General features: G+C 46.6%; 1 protein-coding gene, 1 long non-coding RNA gene and 1 pseudogene across 2 annotated transcripts in view; 1 reads left to right on the forward strand and 2 right to left on the reverse strand.

The window, feature by feature from the left end:
- Positions 1-22004, reverse strand: part of LOC144101946 (uncharacterized) — a 156835-nt gene that overhangs the window by 63562 nt on the left and 71269 nt on the right. The gene's annotated exons all lie outside the window — the stretch shown is intronic.
- Positions 955-16380, forward strand: LOC144100466 (uncharacterized). The gene is made up of 7 exons (XR_013307666.1): positions 955-1174; positions 3315-3405; positions 4458-4538; positions 5192-5282; positions 7819-7958; positions 13232-13398; positions 16204-16380. It is a non-coding gene; the product is annotated as an uncharacterized LOC144100466 (long non-coding RNA).
- LOC144101944 (uncharacterized) lies at positions 17584-20145 on the reverse strand (annotated as a pseudogene).

Genomic DNA, 22004 nt, shown 5'->3' on the forward strand with positions numbered 1-22004 from the left:
CCGTTACCGGAGAAGCACGAGCCCGCCCACCACCAGAGAGCACGCACTGATTGGTCCCGATACGGCAGGCGCGTGCTTAGCTTCCGTGTACCAGGCGCCATCTGGCACTGTCAAGGTGATTCGCGCATGCGGATTCGCGTGCGGACACCCGGTCCTCCGGTCCCGGTAAGGGTAACAAGGTACACGGCACACTAAAGGTGTGTAATAATTGTGGCAATCGCCGCTCTGGCTCAGTGGTTGTGGTGCTCGGCTGCCGACTCGAAAGACGCGGGTTCGATCCCGGCCGTGGCGGTCGAATGTAGATGGAGGCCAAATTCTAGAGGCCCGTGTACTGCGCGATGTCAGTACACGTTAAAAAACCCCAGGTGATCGAGATTTCCGGACCCCTTCACTGCCCAAAAAAACGCACAGTGCCTCCCGGTTCGAAATTTAGCTCTGGGGGCACAAAGCACAAGGGTAGCACATCTGTTCGTCGGTAGAGACCTAGGCGTTATATCAGGCATTCTGGTGTTCTAACTACATGGTGTTCCAAACATCCTGTGTAAACCGGATTGATGCAAAAAAGAGAGGAAAAGAAAAAGAATCGCTGCCATACAGAGTTCAAAGTTGGTGTTAACTAATCGATGTCTTGTTCCTATAGCTTGTGGGTATACTCTCCGCTCATTGCCACTTCGCCGTATTACGAAGCTGTGTTCGCTAACGGGTCTATTTTTGTATGCGCGCGTAGCGGACTTTTGTCGTTCACTGAGTCGTCCAAGAAAGGTGGCGTCCTCGTTGAAATCTAATGGCGGGATGAATTCGCTTGCACCAATCACAAAACCGAAGGTGGTTAAGGCGAAATCAGTAGTGACGTCTTCGGTTTTTTTTTCTTTGTGCTTTCGTGAACAGCAACTGCGTATCACGAAACGTTTGGATTTATTCTTGACCGTATTTCTCTTGTTACATATGCCGCGGAAGAGGACGCAGTTTCTTCGTTGTCATGGAGACAAGCGGAAGAGGCATTCGGCATCGTGTGTCACGCCGCTGCATCTTTCGGATTCGGGTCTCCTGTTGGTGCGACCGGTGGCAGAAACAGCGGTGCAAGGAGGCGTTTTCCGAAGCAGCCCGGTGCGATGAATATCACTGCCTTGCCATGCTCCGGCAACGCATATCGGACCGAGGAAAATAGCCCATGGTAAGCGTCTCGAACTCCTGCATACATGGGCCGTTCTCCCATTTTTAGCTAAGCAATACATTCCCTTGTGTCTCCTTTGTGTCTCGCTGTCGAAAACTCACTTTCAGAAACGAAGTTTTTTTGTTGGTCTGTGTTTAGTGTTGGTTCGTTTGTTTAGTTTTTTTGTCACGTTTCTTGCTTGTTGTTGTTTTGCTTTCGCCAGAAGTTGTGCCGAGGTTTACATGTTGAATTCAGAGCCGTCAGTGCAGACTCTATGCTGAATATGACAATTTTATCGCCTATGCGGTAGAATGCAAATGCCTCTTTCAAAAGGATTATGGTTGCATTGTTTGTAGACAGTCTATCATGTCCTGCTTTCTTGGACAAAAATTTTTCAATATTAGAAATGTGTAAGGTACTGTTATGAAAATATTGAAGCTAACGGTCCATTCTTCAGATGTGTGCCAACATCTTTCTCTTGAAGAATTTTCATCTCTCGCATCGAGCACTTAAGACTGCCATAGACAAGCAATGGCGAACGCCTTTGACGGTGGCAAGACCGTCCATAGCAAAAAAAAAAAAATGCAAGCCTGCCGGCGGGAGTTGTGCGGGTATATTGAATGTCACTGATTGATTGTTATCAAACTTCCCACCGTACCAGGCGCCAGTTAACTGAATGATTGATTGGTCGGGAGGCGTGGCTGCGGAAGAGCAACCTGAGTCTCACCAGCTCCACCGGTGGCTGTGCTTGAAGGGTTGCCTCCCTGCGCTCATATGGCGCATCGGGATTGCTGTCCAAGTCTGGGTTTTCTTGGGAACAGCTACCTGCCATTGCGGGGCAGTGGCGCATCTTTTAACCCCAATACCAATGCACCAGTTGTGGTATGAGGACACCTGGCGATCTATGAATGCAAAGCAGACAATGAACAATTCTGGATACATGGACACTAAACGCGTTACGCTATCATGCCATGCCCTTACAGCGGAGCTTAAGTGTACCATTATTATTTTTTTCACGACGTCCAATGTCCGCTCAGCAGCACAGGAGCCGCTCTGTACAAGAGCACAAAGGCTTAGCAGGAGTACTCGCTCTGAGCAGCATCCAGTGACTCTAAGTAGGAACGGGGTCACCTCCTGAGTGCTCCCGCTCTGAAGGCCTGATTATCCTGATCAGGCCTCATTTCTCTTGGTGGTTGGCCATCGGTAGACGGCGAGACATTTATGATAACGTTGCTTATGCAGTCGTCATTTGCAATGTCGGAGGAAATAGAGCAGGATCCGTAAAGCTGGTGTCGGTCTCCGTACGTGCTTCGTACGTGCTAAATTAGCAATTCAAAGAAGTATATAGTTTGTGTCAGTATAAAAAAAGAAAACTAAAAGTTAAATTAAAATTCACCGTATAGCCCGCCCCTCTGCCAATATTAAACTGGCTTTATTTTGGAGGAAAATGTCGGTTGCGAAGGCAGGGTAGAGCAGGCAGGGAACGGTCCGGGCCCAAAACGGTTGGCGCTCTCGACTCCCGGCGCGTGTCGGCTCTGCCTCTGCAGCTGCCGAGTGCCTTCCTCTTGGCAGTTGTAGTGCACGCATCTTCCCAGAACGGACAAAACAGTTCCTGCTCAGTGTTCGATGGAGAGGAAAAACTGAGAGCTAGGGATCCAAAAACATGTTCAGTGGCATGCAATGCAGAGTTCTAGCTCGGCCTTCGGGAAAGTTTTCGGCGCCTGTATTATTGGGAAAGCATTATACAGCTTATCGGTAACGAAACAGGGTGCTGTTGACCGCAAATGTTGTAGCGAAAAATCTCGCATGCCTTCACCGTGGTGTAAAAATAATTTCTTTAAAAGGCGCGGCGACCTTAAACCAGGACTTTCAAACTGCGGAGTAGAGCACGCAATCCATGGGCCACAAAACCACGTTGCTCCTTTGCGAACGTATATGTAAACCTAGTATGTATGCGTTGCCTTACGACTGTATGCTACTGAGTAGGCGTGTCACTATAAAGGAAGAGAAAAAATAGTAAACAAATAATAGAGTAAACAATAAACAGGAAATAGAAATATAGAAAAAATTCTGTCGCATTCAAACCATGTACGTAGTCTTAAGAGTCTCCATAATTTTTTTACGATACACGCGGCTATATTCGTACGCGCTGTCTTCGCAGGAAGCTGTCGCCAGTTGTCGTCGTAGTCGGCTTCTTCGTCCTGAACTGCAGCGTCCTGAACGGTGCTACCCATGCTGCAGGATAACGGGCAGTGAGTATGATGGGCGGTACTGCTGCCTGCACTTCGAACTCTGTCGCACAGGACCGAACCTTCTTGCTTAACTATCGAGCACCTTCTTAACGAGAACCTTCTCGTAATGAGCACTTTTTTGCCTAACTAACGAACATAAAGCGCTGTGCGTGCTGAACACTGTTTTGCGACTTCAACTTGCACCATTCATGCCCACTGCTGCTGGATTCGACGGCGAGGCGGAATTGTTTTCAGGATCCGCTGGACTCCATTGGCCGTTCTCTCCGGGGTCACTCCCTCGTTGACCAGCGAACAGTATGCGAGCAGCATAAGATGACCGTCATGCATAAAATTATCTTTGACGCCGGTAACTTCACGTCCGCCTGCATAGAGGCCATACCGTCAAAATAATATTAACGAAATCGAAAAATTACTCTCGCGTTGCTTAAATGCAATAGCCAGTACCACAGAGAAATTATTTTTGATGTACGTGCGCACGTGCGTGTTTATTTACGTAGATCAGTGTAAAACGCAAGGCTCACGTGTAATACGCAATGGCTGGCTAGTTGATAATATGCGGCATAATAATGGGCCGATTTCGCGAAAGAGACACATAGACCATGGAACAGGATCGTTGGCTGGATGCTCGTTTCGCAGTTTCTCACAGCCATTCTCCACATTTGACGTCCGCCTAACACAAGTTCAACGCTTCAAAAGACTGATGCGAGTCGTTTCGCATCCCTCTGTCCAATCCCTTTGTTGGTATCTCTTCGAAACAGCTTCACGTTGGGCTTCCATGCCTTGTCTGCATGTTCTCATTGCCGCGTTCACACCCCTCCTCTACCTCAGCTATAAGCTTCACAAAGATACCGAATGGTGGGCGCTTGGCATACTGTTTCCACGTTTTTGAACAACTCCGGGATACGGGACATAATCGCATTGGCATTTGCACCTTTTTTTTGCAAAAATAGAATTTTCAAGAATAGGAATGGACGCTATTTGAGCATGGGCGTATGCTCGGTATTTTACGGTACTGCTGAGAAGTGTTGCATCCGTAACTGCTTTTATTCCAGGCACTAGTCTCAGCCAGCGTCCGGAATGAAACCGACAGGCCTTCTACCCGCGGAGACCTCTTGACCGTCAAAAAAGTCCAAGTAAGTCCTCAGCCACGAAGCATAAGTTTGTGGCTCCGAACGACATGGGAGTCCGGAATGCACCATTTCTCTGTACGAGCGCTGTTATGATGGGTGGGTTACCATACGTTGTACATTCTTCGGAACACTCACCATCAAGCGTGCTCAACAAGGGCAGTTCTGTGCCATTACAGCAGCATTAAACAAGACATTACTGGCAGTAGCTGTCAGGGACATCACCTTTGTTGTAAACAGTGCCAATAGTTGCTTTCACGAAGCATGGCTGCTTGTTTGCAGGAACTGAGAAGCTTAGCGGGCAGCTGTATTAACATGACCATTCATCTCTTTTCATGAGGTCTCATGCAACACCGAGAAAAATGGAGCACAAAGATGCGCTAGGCCTATCGCTGTCATGCTGAAGCTGTTGGGAGAGAGATACAAGCCATAGACGAACCCATTGTTAATAAGCTTTTTACTTCATCGCTTGGCGTATTTGGTGCGGATCGAGTGGGCGGCACTCAGAAGCACTTCTGCTCTAGTTGTCTAACACGATAGGGCTTATATACAGAGTAAATTTCTCAGAGTGGCTGCACGTTTCAAGTTTTTGTTTCAAGGCTTGAAAGTAATATTTTTTTCGACACACGCGGCCATATTCGTACGCGCTGTCTTTGCAGGGAGCTGCCGCCTGTCGACGTCATACTCGGCTTGTTCGACCTGAACTGCAGTGTCCTGAACGGTGCTACGCATGCTGCAGGATAACGGGCTGTAAGTATAATGGGCGGTGCTGCTCCCTGCACTTTGAACTCTGTCGCACTGGGCCAAACCTTCTTGCTTAACTATCGAGCACCTCCTACACCATTCGTGTGCATTGCTCCTCGATTCGACGCCATGGCGAAATGTTTTTCAGAATCCGCTGGACTCCACTGGCACTTCTCTAACGGGACCACTCCTTCATTAACCAGCAAACAGTATGCGAGGAACACAAGATGCGCGTCATGCATGAAATAACCTTTGACACCGTTTGCATCACGTCCGGCTTCACAAAGTCTACTGACAAAAGAATGCACTTGACTTTGACCATGCACTTCACAGCACCTAGAACAAGCTTAGAAAACATATACTTATTACAAAAAAAATTTTTGCGACTAATAGATAATGCATTGGGCCAAACCTTCTTGCTTAACTATCGAGCACCTCCTACACCATTCGTGTGCATTGCTCCTCGATTCGACGCCATGGCGAAATGTTTTTCAGAATCCGCTGGACTCCACTGGCACTTCTCTAACGGGACCACTCCTTCGTTAACCAGCAAACAGTATGCGAGGAACACAAGATGCGCGTCATGCATGAAATAACCTTTGACACCGTTTGCATCACGTCCGGCTTCACAAAGTCTACTGACAAAAGAATACACTTGACTTTGACCATGCACTTCACAGCACCTAGAACAAGCTTAGAAAACATATAGTTATTACAAAAGAAATTTTTGCGACTAATAGATAATGCACTGGGCCAAACCTTCTTGCTTAACTATCGAGCACCTCCTACACCATTCGTGTGCATTGCTCCTCGATTCGACGCCATGGCGAAATGTTTTTCAGAATCCGCTGGACTCCACTGGCACTTCTCTAACGGGACCACTCCTTCGTTAACCAGCAAACAGTATGCGAGGAACACAAGATGCGCGTCATGCATGAAATAACCATTGACACCGTTTGCATCACGTCCGGCTTCACAAAGTATACTGACAAAAGAATACACTTGACTTTGACCATGCACTTCACAGCACCTAGAACAAGCTTAGAAAACATATACTTATTACAAAAGAAATTTTTGCGTCTAATAGATAATGCACCATACCTTAGCCACACGGCCCCATTGTTACGAAAACACCAACTGTTTACACCGTGGAATGTTATAAACAAAAAGATAGCATTAGCTACTTACGTAGAAATTCATTCTGATCCTACCACTTGTTGTCATCAGTATCTAACGAAAACACACACCTACAACACCCGGCACATATGTTATAAGAAAAAAAATACGTACGAACTACGGCAACCAGAAACTTAGCTACAGAATTTCCAGTTTCATAAATTATCACCATCCTGCTGTAAGCATTATTAAGGAAAGTCAATCATTGAAAGCCTTCAAAAATAGCATCACTATGTATCTGTTGTCACTGCCGGCATGGCCGCTGTTTTTGTTTTTATTCTGTTTTTTCTCGCAGTATTTGCCCAACTACTGTACATAAATATTCAATATGAAATAACGCCAGTTTCAATGTTAACCGACCGCTCTGTATTTCCATCTTGTTTAGTGTTTATTTTATGTGCTGAATGTCTTGTGCTCTCGACTGGGAGCAAGAAGGGCGCCGACTCTTTGTCAGGCATCCATTTGCCTTTTGGTCTGCGCCCTAGGCAACTGCACCACGTGTTGCCTGAATAAACTCTTTGACTTTGAAACGACTTCGTAAAATATACTCCCACGTTGCTTAAATACAATAGCGAATATCACGTAGAAATTGTTTTCGATGCGTGCGTTTGTACGTGCGTGTGGAGAAGTGTAAAATGCAAGGCTCATATGGAATACGTAATGCCAGGCTACTTGGGAAAATGCGCCATAATATTGCGTCAAATGACGCAAGCGCAGATATTCTCAAATAGAATCGATGATGATGATAGTGAATTTTTATGGCGCAAGAGAATCGGCGGCGAAAAAGCGCCATGACACAGGGTATTTTCGTTTGCCTAAAGTGGGGCGAAAGACTCATTTCCCATGCACTTCACCCTGGTTAAGCCCAGCACCAGACCAGGGGAAAGCTTGTACCCATTGTATCACCGATAGGTACCCGGCGGCACTGGGGATCGAACGCCGCACCTCCCGCATGCGAGGCGGATGCTCAACCACTAGCCCACCACTGCGGTCAATAGGATAGTTGGCTGGATGCCATTTTTGTAATCCTCCAAAACCACTCCTCATGTTTGCTGTCCGTCTAACATTATAACTTAAATCGCTTCAAAAGACTGATGTGAGTCATTTCATGGTTTTTAATTGAATCGCACAAAGGAGAAAAAGGTGCCTTTATTCCAGCGATATTCGTCGATATATATACGAGTGTCATAAGCACAGTGCGGGATCTTGTTCACAGTGTGTTCACAGGGCAGGCTTGCGTAAATACAAAAATAACCTCTCTCACTGTTTTTTGCACGATCGCTGTCGTTGTTCGGTGTGATGTGCCTGAGTTGTTTGTTAATCAATTTGGCTTATGACCATTTCCCAAAACCTTCCCCTTCTTCAGAGCCACCAAGCAGCCCCGACTGTTTAGCGCTGTCGGATCCCACATGTTGGCGTGAAATACCTGCGTCACGTGACCATCATGGCAAGGCTCCTAACATGCTGCCATAGTTGTCGCTGCCTTCATCACACTACGGCGGACAGGTGAGTGACTGCTGATGAGCAGTAGACCAATGGACGAGGCCAATGCAATGGCCATTATACAGAGTGTTGCGCAAATCAGAGCAAATCAGAAAAAATTCCCTCGGCCTAACCGACCGCTCGTTAGCCATGTAAATGTGCTTCTTGAGACGAACAAAACCTTCTGGAAATCAGCGCTCGTGTTTTAAGAGCGTTACCACTTACGTTTCTCTACGACGCGTCTGTCTGCAATGAAGGTCAAATTGACCAAAACAATAACCACGTGACCACACTACAACATTAGTGAGCGCGTAGCCCATCAATTGATACCGATACTTTCGATCCGTGTTATTATAAGCGCTATAGGCAGCGGCCTTCAGCGTGGGACACCCTTTAACGGGACCACCATTTCTATAAAATTAGGGGACCACCCGTTTGACGCAGAATGTTCGAAGTGGTGTCAAATTACTTGGCATGTTCCTGAGGATAAAATCACTAATTCAGTTAAAGCCCAAATTATGTGTGGGGTTCGCAACGACGGCCTTCCGCCCCCCCACTGTGCATTACGAGGACCGAGGACCTTCAGGCAGCCATTACGGCCGAACCGTTTGTTATTTCTTCTGAACGTTAGAAACTGTGACCGTTGACACCCCGGCAAGTAACGACTGAACCGCACTAATTAAAGCCAAACTGCGCGTAAGACTCGTTCGGGCGGCGGGGCCGCGCGCGCGAGAGCCTCGCAAAAACGATGCTCTCTCGGTGGCTTTCACTTTCACACTGACTTTATTTACACGGGTCGAAGTTTGACACAAAACACATGGATACAAAAGGGAACAGTGGGAAGGGGAGAAAAGAAGGCATCTCGAGCGGTTGGCCTCGGGCAGTCGGGAGAAAGAGCGATAGAGAGAGCCACTTGTGACCTTGGTCAGACCCGGCGCGAGGGCGGGTGTCGCGTTGCCCCACGTTGAGCGTCTTCCCGTTCCGTCCCTTCGGGGCCGTCTCCTATTTTCCACACCGTTTGCTGCGGGGTGTTCCGGATGGTGTCAAACGATTCCTCGTGTTGTGGTGCACACGTTTAAAGATTTATTAACTGATATAACGAGGAAATATACTGGATATAGCGAAGGTGGCTGCAATTAGCAACTGTAGTGCGAAATCAATGAGGCAGATGGCACTGCTTGTGTTTTAAAGGAGATGTTTCCAGAAAGGAAACATCCGCGGAAGTTTGGGTTTGGTCTTCTCCACGTTTGCTGAGCACACCAGTGTAAACACTTCAAGCTCCCGTAATTGATGCTCTTAAGTCGAACACTGAGGCAGTGTTTGCTCCCTATCTGTATCCTCGTCCTCTGCAGCGGTACAGTGTTTATTGACTACGCACTGGCAAGCCCAAAAAGCCACGCTGCTGATTTAAATGTAGAAGTTCTGTATTCACGCCTGGGCTTGCCTCTGTTGGTCCAGTAGTCATGTAATGGTATATCGCAGATTTGAACGGCGGGAAAGACAAGAACGTGAAACGACAATGCGCATAGCCCTTGCCTCGAGGACTGATCGGTGGGAGCATAGGTCTTTGAACCTCGGACCATTGTTTGAGTTTGTGGTTTCTAACGACCTCAAGGTTCCTGTGTTGTACAAAGGTGGCTGCTTTGTCGTCGTATGTGAAGAACTTCTGCAGCCAAAAAGCGTTAGAAAAAAATGTATGTCGTCGCCTGTGCGTTAGAAAAAAACGTATGTCGTCGCCTGTGCCCACCTTTTATAAAACGCATGTCGTCGCCTGTGCCCGCCTTTTTCGTTATTCGAACATGCACCATAACTGTCTGGTGTCACAAAACTCAGCATCGTAAAGACTTAAAGATGCAAAAATAATCAGATGTGAATTATTGAGATGTTCTCCGCGTTTTGCACTGCGGCCATGGCGCTCATTTCTTTCGTGCTGCTGGTAATTTAAAACGTTCACTAATTTTCCTGCAGTTTGATTAGGCCACGTACGCGGTAATAGGAGAGGGTGTATATAGTACAGTATTTAAAGCGGTAGAATTAAGAGTAAAGTGCGTATTTTCTTCTTTGTAATGAGGTTTGAGAGATTATAATACATGGATTACCACGTGGTGTTCTCTTGCACCCGCTAAATGATTTATAATCGAATTCTTTTCTCGTGCTGTGTCGCTTTCAACAGCCGAATGATGGCTTTGACGTCAAGTGGTGGTTATAGGCCACGCGTGGCATAAAAAACTGCAAATATAATTGCTGCTTCTACATTCATCCTCATTCCGGCTCATGAGGAAGGCTGAGTTCAACAGTTTAGGGATTTAAAACGATGAAGCAGCAATTATATCGCAGTTTTTCATGCGTCACGTGACCTAAAAACACACTCTGACGTCACAGCCTTCGTTCGGTTGTTGAAACCGGAACCGAAACAGCATGACTGAAAAATTTGGTAATAAATTTTATAGCGGACGTAGGCGAATATCACATGGCGATTCATGCTTAGTGGTCTCTTCCGCATCGTTGAAAAGAAGAAAACATGCCACCAAACACAGGTGTCTGCACTATTTTGAACAATGTTACAGCTCTATGCGAGAGCAGAAACTAGCGATAAAAGCCTTCTACCTCTACTGGTAGATAAGAAAGGCGCCGAGATTTAACAAATAGATGGTAGTAATCGTGAATCATTTCCGATTGTCTAGCTGCGATGCGCATTCGGTACAGGTGAGAAAATGCAGTCAGAAATTCACTGTGTTTTTAACTGTTTTGCAGGCGCGGCGGGGTCGCACAGTGAAGGTATTATTCCCTTGCGAATATACTGAAGCTGTGGGACAAATGGACTAACAGAATTGCAACACAACAGTGTCGCACGCAGATAGGCCCAAAGAAAAAACAAACCTTAGATTTTTTTTCTAGAAACGCCCAGCACAAATGTATTTACAGCCTGCTTCCCCATCAATACTTTTCACGTTTCCGAAGCTCTGGTCGCCTAAACTTTATTAATGCGATTTGCTATGACTGACGCATTCAAAAAAACTTTCAACATGAACCACTGTCGACGCGACTCGGGGGGTCAAGAAGGTGCTTCTATGAGCTACACATGGAAGTGTGTACTGTCTGGTTGGACCCGTTTGATGAGTGCGTTTTTACACTTTCTTGAGGGGTAGCGTCATATGTTTTCTTTACCGAACGTTCTTTCGTCAGCCCATCATGGCACAGAAAAAAAATTGGAGGGGCAATAAAGCTCCGAAAGAGAATTTCGTGCTAGCGTAATGATGGCTTAATTCCATATATGCACAAGGTCATTCTCTGTTTTACGTTCATAGATACCTGGAAGTCCTCACACCCCTCCTGGCGCAGTGGTGAATTCGTTTAAGTGATGCGCCACTGCCCTGCGGTGGCAGGTGCTCCCAGCGGTGGGCCTTGTGCGGCCCAGGTTGCTCTTCCCAAGCGACCAATGATAATTTAACTGCCACCTGCCACGGTGGGCAGTTTTCCCACAGTTCGGTGGGCAGGTTGTGGTGAAGCGGCAATGTCACATGAGCAAGGTTACCCACCTGCCTCTTAGGTTGCTCTGGGCGTCACCTGCCAGAGTCGCGCTCGTGATTTTTCGCTCACAACGCCGACGGCGACAATGCCATCACCGGATTTTCTGATGAACGGGGCCTTTAACGCTAGGGCGTTAATACTCACGTTTCTGACGCTCATCCCACGTTTCGAAGCTCTGCTGTCTGTCACCGTCAACGCCAAACCCGATCATTACCTCGCTACAGGAGAACAGGCTGGGTGGCTCTGCCACCCTAGAAGGAACGGGTGAATGTGGTAACGCTCACCGCCACACATGCTTGGCGACTGATTACTTGCTCTTCCTAGAAGATTATAGTGCGCTGTTTAACATGGCACACTGCACTGCGAACGGTGCTAAAACGGCGCATAGCTGTGTGCCGATGCCGATTTCGAGTTCACTGACTGCGAAAGAAATGCGCGATTGATGATTACCTACAGCAACGCGTGTCATCCATCTGCGCATGCACCAGCCTATAGACTTGGTAAATTTGCATTCGACACAGTGCTACGCAAAATAATCTCTCCACAAATAGCTTGAATGCTTTAAACGTATTCAGAAATGCTTTTTCTATTAAAAAAGAAACAACTTGTGACCCGAACGACGCGGGTTCGATCCCTGGCGCGGTGGTTGAATTTCGATGGAGGAGAAATTCTCGAGGCCCGTGTACTGTGCAATGTCTATGAAAGTTAAAGTACCCAAAGAGGACGAAAATTCCGGAGCCGTTCACTACGGCACCCCTTAAAGCCTGAATCGTTTTGTGGCGTTAAACTGTTAATAAACCAAACCAAATCAGATCAGAATTTGGTTCGCAATGTGCACCCTCGAGTTGAGGTGATGCTCGGACGCTATCAACGGACTTGGTGAGCAGATATTCCCCGTTTATGTTTGAGACAGAAATTCTCTTTCCTACGCCTTGAACAAACGCCCGCTTACCGGAGGTAGCTTCTGGAATTCTGGGCACGTGATTGAACGGGATGCGTAATAAATGGTGGCGAAGGATCTGTTAGCAGGCACGGCAGCGTTTTCCTCATCTAAATCCGGAGCTATGCTCTGTTTCCAGGGAAGTGAGTATTTAATGGTGCGTAATGAATGAACCGCGGGCCGCTTTAGCTGAATGCGTTCTCTTTTTTTCTTGCAGCTATAAGTCACTAATATAGTCTATGCACACAAGCAAAAAGTATGCGTTTGAAGCAGTCCAAAGAAATGTTTTTTTTTTTACATCTCCTTCCGGCTGCACTTTGAATGGATGTGTAGTTTGGTTTACCGACTCAGGCTATGAGGGACGCCATAGTGCAGGGTTTTGTAAATTTCTGCCAACTGGAGTTCTTTAACGCGCAAGAGATCGCACAGTACATGGGGCTCTAGAATTTCAACTCCATCAAAATTCGACCGCCGCGGCCGGGATGGAACACGCGTCTTTCGTGTCAGCAGCCGAGCGCCATACATAAACACTGAGCCACCACTGCGGCGACTGCTAGGTTTGTCTGCAAGAGAGATCTTATGGGTTTTCTTGTTTGTTTACCCTCATCAAAAGTTGTCAAAAGTGCAGTGAGAGATGCCGAGCAGAATGCCTATTCGGAGCGCGCGTACGCCAGTGATGACCTGACATTATTCAGCAGCTTGTCCTTGCTTTTTTCCGTTCGATAGTGCAACACGTAACCTTTCTGAATGAATCGATTTTGAAAAATCAGTCGATTTTACTCCAAGTATACTGCTTTCTGATGTCACCCCAATTAACCTCGTGCAGGGTCACCGTGGAGCTGGGATCGTGCCTTGCCATCACATCCTACTTTTCTTTCGTGTGGAATACCTGCATCGCTTGCGTATAGGAATACCTGCATCGCTTGCCCATGATCACCGACTCGGATCGCGTTGCGGTCGCCATGGCAGCCTTTCTTCTCACACGATGGAAGGGTGAGCGATTGCGACGAAACCGTGACGAAACTTTCCCTTTGTATATATATTGGAAAGCGCCGGCTCTGTAATCTTTTCGTTTAGATCTCTTCGGACTGGGCCGGTGTGATCGCTTGAACAATTGAGCTGAGACTATTTGCTATTCATAGCTTCCTAGGAAATACGGTTTCGCCATTGGACTGCTGCGTTTATCTGAAACGGCGGCTCTTCGATGGTGTGCTTAGGCAAAGCCATCTAAGAACTTGTGCGCGATGGCCTCATTCGAGGTACTGGAATGATTGTAGTTAGCAGTGGACCCTTTAAAAATTGTCCGGCAACTTTGCGCGAATCACCATTTAGGGCTTTGATCGGTACGTACTACGTCAGTCTTCAACCTTCTGGGCGTGTATGGAGCATATGCGAAGCTTAAAATTTACAGTGGTCGTGAGGCTTACCGTCTCCGACGTGTTTTCTCAAACGCCGGCGGAAGCTTACGCCAACGTCGACAAACCCAACGCCACACTGCCTGACGAAACCGTCCCATGGCGTTGACTCGCCATGTTCCGAGCAGCATGTAAGAGACAGTCGAAATAAAACATTGTACGTAGTTCTGCTTCGCTTCCTCGCGGTTTTATCAGAATTAGGGGAGTGTAAGTGAAAGTTATGAAGTCTTCTTGTTACTCACTCTACTCTGACAGCCATTAGGCTTCAAGAGCCGGGATGCCTCCGGGTCGGTAAGCATTAATTTGCTCCATACACTCAATTATATCGTGAATTAAGGCTTTGAGGTGCAACGGGTCTTTATAACAGAGCGAATTTATTAGTCAAACGTTTTTCTTGTAGTGTTTCCGCCCACGACTCTGTCAAGCCTAGCGAAGCTCTACTCAGTCTAATTCGAATCTGTACCTATTCTTTTTCTAGCCGCGCGTAGTCTGGATATTCTCTTCAATGTCACTTCAGGCTACATTGGCAATTGCAGCCCATACTGATTACATCCGCAGTCATGAACAACTCAAGTTTCGTTTTTTTTTGTGGCCTTCCTTGTAAACCGCATGTTCACCTACTTCCATGCTGCTTCTACCCCATCTATCTTTCAGGGCGATCGCGATGGCCACTTGAAACCATTCTTGAGCAGGTCAGCCAGCTTTGAAGCCTGCTGTATCGCATGGAACACTTTAATGGCGTGCTACAGCAGTCAATCAGTACTTTAGCAAATTTTACATTCTAGTCCCCGACATGACTGATTCGCTGAGAGCTACACATACTGAAGCAGGATATGCGGTGCTGTACAGTGTATAGAGGCTGTGCAGTGTACCGCGCGATCCACACAGAAGACGTACACATATTACGTTCTTATGAGCGTGGAACAACGCGCCATAGAGAGCAGCCGGAACGGAGAACCAGGTGCAAAAACAAAATACTATCTATGCTGGCATTTTTTTCTTCAATGAACAGATCCGCTGTGTCTGCAACTGCTTTTTTTTAATAGAACTCAACAAAAGAGCCACTCTGCGAATACGTACTGGTGCAGTTCTTGGTTCAGAATTAAGTGGCGTACATCCACATTTAGTATCCATTCCACCGTGATTCTACGATTGTAGGAGCGAAGTGCTGACGATTGCACCATTAAACGTCTCCCTGATGAACAGCCTTTGCAGCTTAAGAGTTTACCGTCAGCGTAGAATATGTAAGGACTGTTTCGTTATTTATGAACATATCTGGATTGCCATTGGGAGTAAAAGCAGAACTTCGTGAACTGAATACAACGGCGCAAGAAAACAGGTACAGGAACACGCAAAACACCCCGTCTCGTTCCTTGGACGACGATCATCTCGATGACACAACTGGCTTGCGCTGTAGGCGAAATCTGTCTTGAGACTGTATTTTGACTCACGTGTTACGTTGTCCACTATACGTGATAGGCTCATGTCCATATGGCGAGTTCGACTCTGAACGCTCGCAGAGCGGCTGACATTTACACGCGGCCGCTTTGTGGACGCTTTCAGCGTACGAGTCACTCCACCAGTGGCTCCCGTTTACCGATCTCACCGGGCTTCAGAGAGAAATACTGCCTACTTCGCCATGCAGAGTTATGCGTGTATGGAAGCAGTTTGCCTTCCGGCAATATTTTATTCCTGGCGTAAGGAAGAGAAAACTCCCTGAGAATAAATACAAATAAGCTCGTCGTTTCATAGCAAATTTTATTTTACATTATTCGTTGTTTTAAAAGCTGAAGGCAATCCTCTTTTTCAAAATCGCCTAGAAATGACTTTTCTTCACATGGTTTCGCTCTTCGGGTTTTTAATTTTTCGCAGATAGAGCATGGAATTACCAACATTGCAGGAAGAAACAAGATGATCCCATGTGCTGGTTTTATGTGATTTTCAGAAAACTTGCTTTTGCGGTTTATTGTCAACATTTTCTGGCTTTATGATTTAATGTTGCTACCTGGCTAGTTTTTCAGTGGTATGCTCTGACTGGAGTGTGACTATGAGTGATGAATAATTTTAATGATGCTAGGGAAGCTGTGGCCAAAAAGCGTTTTGGCGCGAAGCATTTTTCTTGTCTACACTAGGTGGGGCCGAAAAACCAATTTCCAAGCATTTCACCCAAATATAAGCTAACCACAATGTATGGGAAAGGCTTGAATTCATTTGAAATCTGCGTATAACCGGCGAAACTGGGAATCGAACGTCGCGCCTCCAGCATAGCTATGGCATTCTCAAACCACTCTGGAACTCCTACGGTTCATGCTCCGCTGAGGTTCAGTGCATGCCTTCTTTACTTAAACAAGGTGTATGACAGCGTGCCTACTCATTTTTGCAGATGCAGATCACGTATGAAAAAAGAACAGATGCAGAAGGCGAGACTCAAAGGAGCAGTACAGGAAGATGGAAAGATCACCGAGAGCCGGCGGGATCACCTGAAAATGTCACCATACTTTGACGCTCACGCCGTTGCCTTCTCTGATGTGACGACATTGTTACCTGAACAATAAAAGAAATCACGACCAGGCTTCGCAAATGTTCTGGAAGATTCGTGTGCGTCTGAAGAAGCTTAAGGAGGCCATCGCTTCATCTTCATTTCTGGCGTATACCTTGCAGGCAAAGGTAACAGAGCTGATATCGCATTAGATTCATCTAAAGGAAGTAAAGGAAGTCGAGCACCAGGCTAGGGTTAGAGTGTCGACAGCTAGACACCGGTGTAGCCAGACTACAGCCCTTGATTTTATATCCTAAGCCTTTTTCATTATTAGAGCAGTAAGGACAGGGCGGACATCTTGTACAAAGCACGAATACTATGGGCTGAGACATATATTTGATAGGGCAAGAAAAAGAAGAAAATTGCCCTGCCCGCACTGTGTGCAGTGAGACAGCGGCCTTTATCTGAACTGGGCCGGAGACAGTTCTTCCTGTAGTACATGAAGTGACCAAGAATGCGTACCGCCCGAAACGTTGTGCTTGCAGTGCTAAATGTTTGCGGCTAGGCTTAAATTACCAGGCTACGATCACTAAATGCTACGACTTAGATTTTATCGTTCATTGCATGTTAAATATGTGTCTACTCAAGGTTACCTCAAAGACACATTTCCCAAAAATTTCAAAGCAAAGAAGTCTAGCACCTGATTAGGGTAAAGCTTGCACCAATTGTATCACCGGTGGGTACCTGACGCCACAAGAGATCGAAACTCGCCACTCCTGCCTGCGAAGCAAATGCAGCCACGGCGTTTTTAAATGTGACCGCATTATATGACCCATTAGGACAAAAGCCGTCCGCTGTCGTCTAGGAACACATGTAAGCGGAGGTGCATAGCCATGATGAAACGTGAAGTACTATGGCCAATGAAAATATGACTTGTATTCATAGTCATGACATATAGTCATTGTGCAGCATATATTGACTCTGCACTTTACAGGTAACGCAATGTAAGGTGCATAGAGGGAAGAACCCAGACAACACTGAAATATCCTGAGGACATACTGAGGATGTTTTTTTGAGGACATTCTTTATCCTCAGGACATCCTCAAATGGTCCTCAAAATGTACTAGAAAGGTCCTCATGTCCGGCCTCAGGACATCCTCAGAATAGCCTCAAAAGGACAATTTCTGATGTTTTGAGTACATTCTGAGGAGGTTATAACTGGTCAAGCTGCATAAAAAAACGCGAAACATTTGTGCGAATAATTTATTCATTAAATTTCTCAGCTGCTTGCTGCCATTTGGTGTTATCCCGGTGTGCTTCACGGGCTCCTTTACTGCTCTTCCGAGCTGCGACTGTCTTCTGTGGTGCCTACAGAAATAGAGATGGAAAATCAGAGATGGAATATGCATTTATGAGGACACACATTTACAAAACCAAAACAAACATAGTAGAACACCGGAGCACAGGCAAATCATGTTATTATTTTGCATGTTGTGCATCCAAAAAGGAAATAATTCATGCAAATAATAAATACTTGCACATAAGTAAAGTGTATATTTGGGAAGAAAAGGCACACAAACATCCAGCCATATCAAGGTGTGTTGTTGGGCAAGCTGGTGAGATATTCAGAGGGAAAACAGTGCAAAAGAAAACACACAGGACAAGAAAGACAGACAAACTCGAGCGCTGACTAACAACTGAGTGTATTTAGTGCGAGAGCGAAATAAATACTTGGAAAAAATGATAAATGCGCAGGCGCAGGAAAGGAAAAAAAACAGCCATAGGTGAACTGGTCAGTCGATCATTTCGTTAAGCTATTCACTCCCTTCCTCTTTACATTTATGTTTTCATAAAAGGACTCCGCACCAAAACAGGCAGCAAACAATACAAGACAAGCGCTTGTTCCTTCTCTCTTACTGCATGTTGTCTGTTTTGGCACTAGGTCCTTTTACGAAAATATGCACCAACTAGCCCCTCAGCAAGCATTACATTTCTGTTTCACACATTTCCTAAAGTAAATAGAGAATTTCTCGTCTTTTGTGTACAAATGCCCCACTGACATGAACCAGAAAACTGAGAAAACCCTCAGTAAAATTTAATAAAATCCCGCCGATAATTCTGTAGCACACATAAATAGTACTGGCCAAGTTGAAATGCAATGATGAGAGATACTGCTTGAAAGCATCCATTTGGAGTTGGAAAAAGATAACATGCCACCCGCCATAGAAAAAGCCTTCAGCTTCTGCCACTGTGGCATAAACTCATGGTTTATACAGTCAGTTATGCTGATATTTCTGAATGAAGGAGGGGAAAAATAATGGCATCGCGTTTAAAAAAAGAGTTTCAAAGCTTTGCGTGAAACATTCTCTAGTGGCCAGGCACGCAGACTAGACAGTTGTGATGCTCTATATATGCCAAGCATTGATGATCGGCATGGAGAGGAGTACAGGTCCTCGAGCTGAATGAACTTTCTTCCTACAACGCAAGGTGCTCCAGTTGGCAGATGTGCAAAGTTCTCGATGACAATTATAGATCCATCTTGCAGAATGCAGCAGCTGTCCTCTTGCCAGGGGCAAGGACTACGCTGCCTGGCAGCTTCACTTTTTTGAACTGAGGCCCTTGACAGGGAGGGGCCCAGACTCATGTTGTCCAGTGAGCAGTGGGAAGTTTGGCATCTGCTGAGCCTCCTTCAGTACAGCTCCTTGCTCTGATAGTCTGTTAGAGAGCTGCTCAAGTGGTCGCTCTGGTTTTCGGAGCAGTCTTTTCAGAGCAGACATGTGGTTCTCAAATGGGAACGCACTTCATGAATCCAATGGCCCCAGGTGCTCAACATCGGATGCCAGATGGCATAGTCCATGCACATTGTGCGAAGCATGCTCCTTGCCATATATCTTCGTAAAGCCTTTAACAAAATGGTTCAGAAGCTGCCCTGCATACTGCACTTCACTATTTGTGCCATTAGGCATTGAAAGAATGGTAATAGCAACATGCAAAGCTAGAAAATTCTCATACATCTGTGATGGAAGAAGCGATGACAGGAGCACGGGTCCCCCATACAGCAAAAAGAAACGAAACTCTGTGGCCTTCCAGCGATCCAGATCTGTGAGGCTACGAGGCTTTCGGTTAAGTTCACAAGGAACAAACGGTGCGGCCTTGACATTTTTCACTGACAGTTCAATGCGGACTTTGCTGCCAAGCCTTATAGCTTTCGGGCCACGGAACCACAATACAAGCAATTTGTGCACCACGCCTAGGCAAACGAGGTGCATATAATCTAGCGGGACATCCCTCACAATGTCTATTGGCAGCTGCTCTACAATACTGCTTCCAGTATGATACTGCTCCTGCGACCTCTGCCTAAAACTGCAGTCAGTTCTCAGCTCACTGCTAATGTTTGAAAAACAGACTCTTCCTTCAATGTACGCACCCTTAACAGTGCACTTCGTGCAGCTGTAATAGCCCGTGTGGTTTTTGACTCACAAAACAAATGCCTTTGCAGGCGCATCACACACAATGGCTTTTAGCTTTACAGGTATTGTGAAAGCTTCAACAGCAATTCCTGTAGATAAAAGAACATTTAGCTCTTCAACAAAGCTGTATAGGAACTCATTTGCATCTCTCGGCTTGCTGTCACCGAAGAAAACACTCGTCACAAATGGTGCCGCATGCTTGAGGTTGCTTATGCGGCCGAGAATTGTCCAAAACTGGCCTCTAGAACTTTTCGATAATGGTAGGCCATCAATATGAAAAGTCAGATTCAGTTCCGGCGGCAGGTCTCGACACTGTCCCAGGATTTCCCGTATTCCTGCTTCTACACCGAAGTGGCGGTACTGGCCTTCCGAAATTTCGGAAAGTTCGATTTTTTCGGTGTCTGTAGCAGCGCTCTCGCCGATGATGGGAGAGAAGAAAAACACTTGTGGCTGCGGAGCACATTCAAAAGTGACGTGACAGCAGCATGCGACGACCCAGACTCCACTGCCCAAGTTTGAAGCTGGTGGCGGAAAGTCGCTACGTCCTCGTCAGCGCGTTCATGATCGGCTTCGTAATCAAACCTGCCGTCAACCTGAGGACAAAGGTCCTGATCGGAGCTTAAATCTACAAAAACCGATGAGGTCCCAGCTTCAGCATCTTGACTTGTGGGGTCTGGGGTCGGCACATCCTCAGTATCGGGCACAAAACGTTCGGTCACACACACATGACGCTGAAGCTGGCTGCACTGTTCTGACAATGGATCAGCACCAGCTTCAGCACACGCAGGGAGCTGCAGGCTAACGTCAACCCGTCTATTCCTAGTGCGGCGAAACTTTCGCGCACGACTTTCCGTTGACATCGTGCAAATCTAAAAGGCGTCACTCACTTTTCTGAGCGGCATCCATCGAGGAATAACACGCACGTGCGAGTAGCGTGCGTGCTTCGCCGTCACGGTGATCGATCACGACGTTGCGGATGCAGGCTTGGTTTGGCTTAAACGAGAAGCGGCAACACACGGTAATGATGATGTTGATCGTGCGATGCGATGTTAAGAGGCAATAAATATTGCGGAACGATTGACTTTGTGAAAAAGAACATTTTTTACTGAAATAAAAAACACTGTAATTTGCCCACCCAGCAACACACAGACGGGCCCCCGGATTCAAGCCCGCTTTCCGTCATCGGGCTAAAATCATGCTCCTTCGCCAAAGGAAAAGCTGGCGGCATTGCGTACAACACGTAGCCTTGCATGAAGGAAAACGATTTGCAGAAGCTTTAATTGTGCGCGATAGCGTCGTCACATGAAAAAACGGCAATCACAACTACGGTAGACCAGAACTCATCGATTTTCTCAGGACATGAACCAGCAGCGATGCGGGTGGCTGAATACGGCGTTGCACGAGCCTTACCGGAACCGCACCTCAAACTTTTTTCTCTGTCGTTGGCACGCAGCAAGCGTTCTCTGGGCTGCAGTTAGAACCAGCGTGCATGCGCGGTAGTCACCTAAAGGCGGTGGTTTCTCTCGTTTCCGCGTGCAGCAATTTGCGGTCTAAGCGCGCTGTCGTTGAAAAAAACTGCATGCATACTGTCAATGGGATAAAACTTCAGAGCGCCGTCGCAGTAATACATCACAAATAAAACTTAATGGAAGTAAATGCTTAGAAATCAAATTTCACACACACACACACGCACACACACACACACACACACACACACACATATATATATATATACAAGCATTATTTTTCTGATAATTTTCATGCATGCGTGTTCACAAACATATGTCCTCAAAATGACATTTTGAGGACCACGAAGCCGCTGGTATGACCTGAGAACATCATTCTGCCAACGTTCTGAGGACAATCCAACCTGGGACATTATGAGGACATATTGAGGATCTTTTAGAGGCCCCGAGGACGTTTGGACCATTTGAGGACGTCCTCAGGATGTTTGGTGTTGTCTGGGAAGCGACAATATTTGGAGCCCAGGCAGAGCGCCCTCTTCTTGGAGCCGGCAGTGCTGCCGCCGTGACTTTTCAAGCGAGCCGGTTGAAAGGCTCTACTATCTCGCCAATGGCAGCTTTATGTAGCTACATGCTAAGGGGCGCCAAAAGCGACCCAACGTCCCGCTATTGCACACAGAGCGGTCAGACGCTATGGCACGTCAAACAGCGCAGAACGGTGCACGCACCGCTTATCACGAAAAGAAGTGGCGGCTCAGCGAGGCGGTATGTA

The sequence above is a fragment of the Amblyomma americanum genome, chromosome 8 (genome assembly GCF_052857255.1).
Source record: "Amblyomma americanum isolate KBUSLIRL-KWMA chromosome 8, ASM5285725v1, whole genome shotgun sequence".
NCBI lineage: Eukaryota > Metazoa > Arthropoda > Arachnida > Ixodida > Ixodidae > Amblyomma > Amblyomma americanum.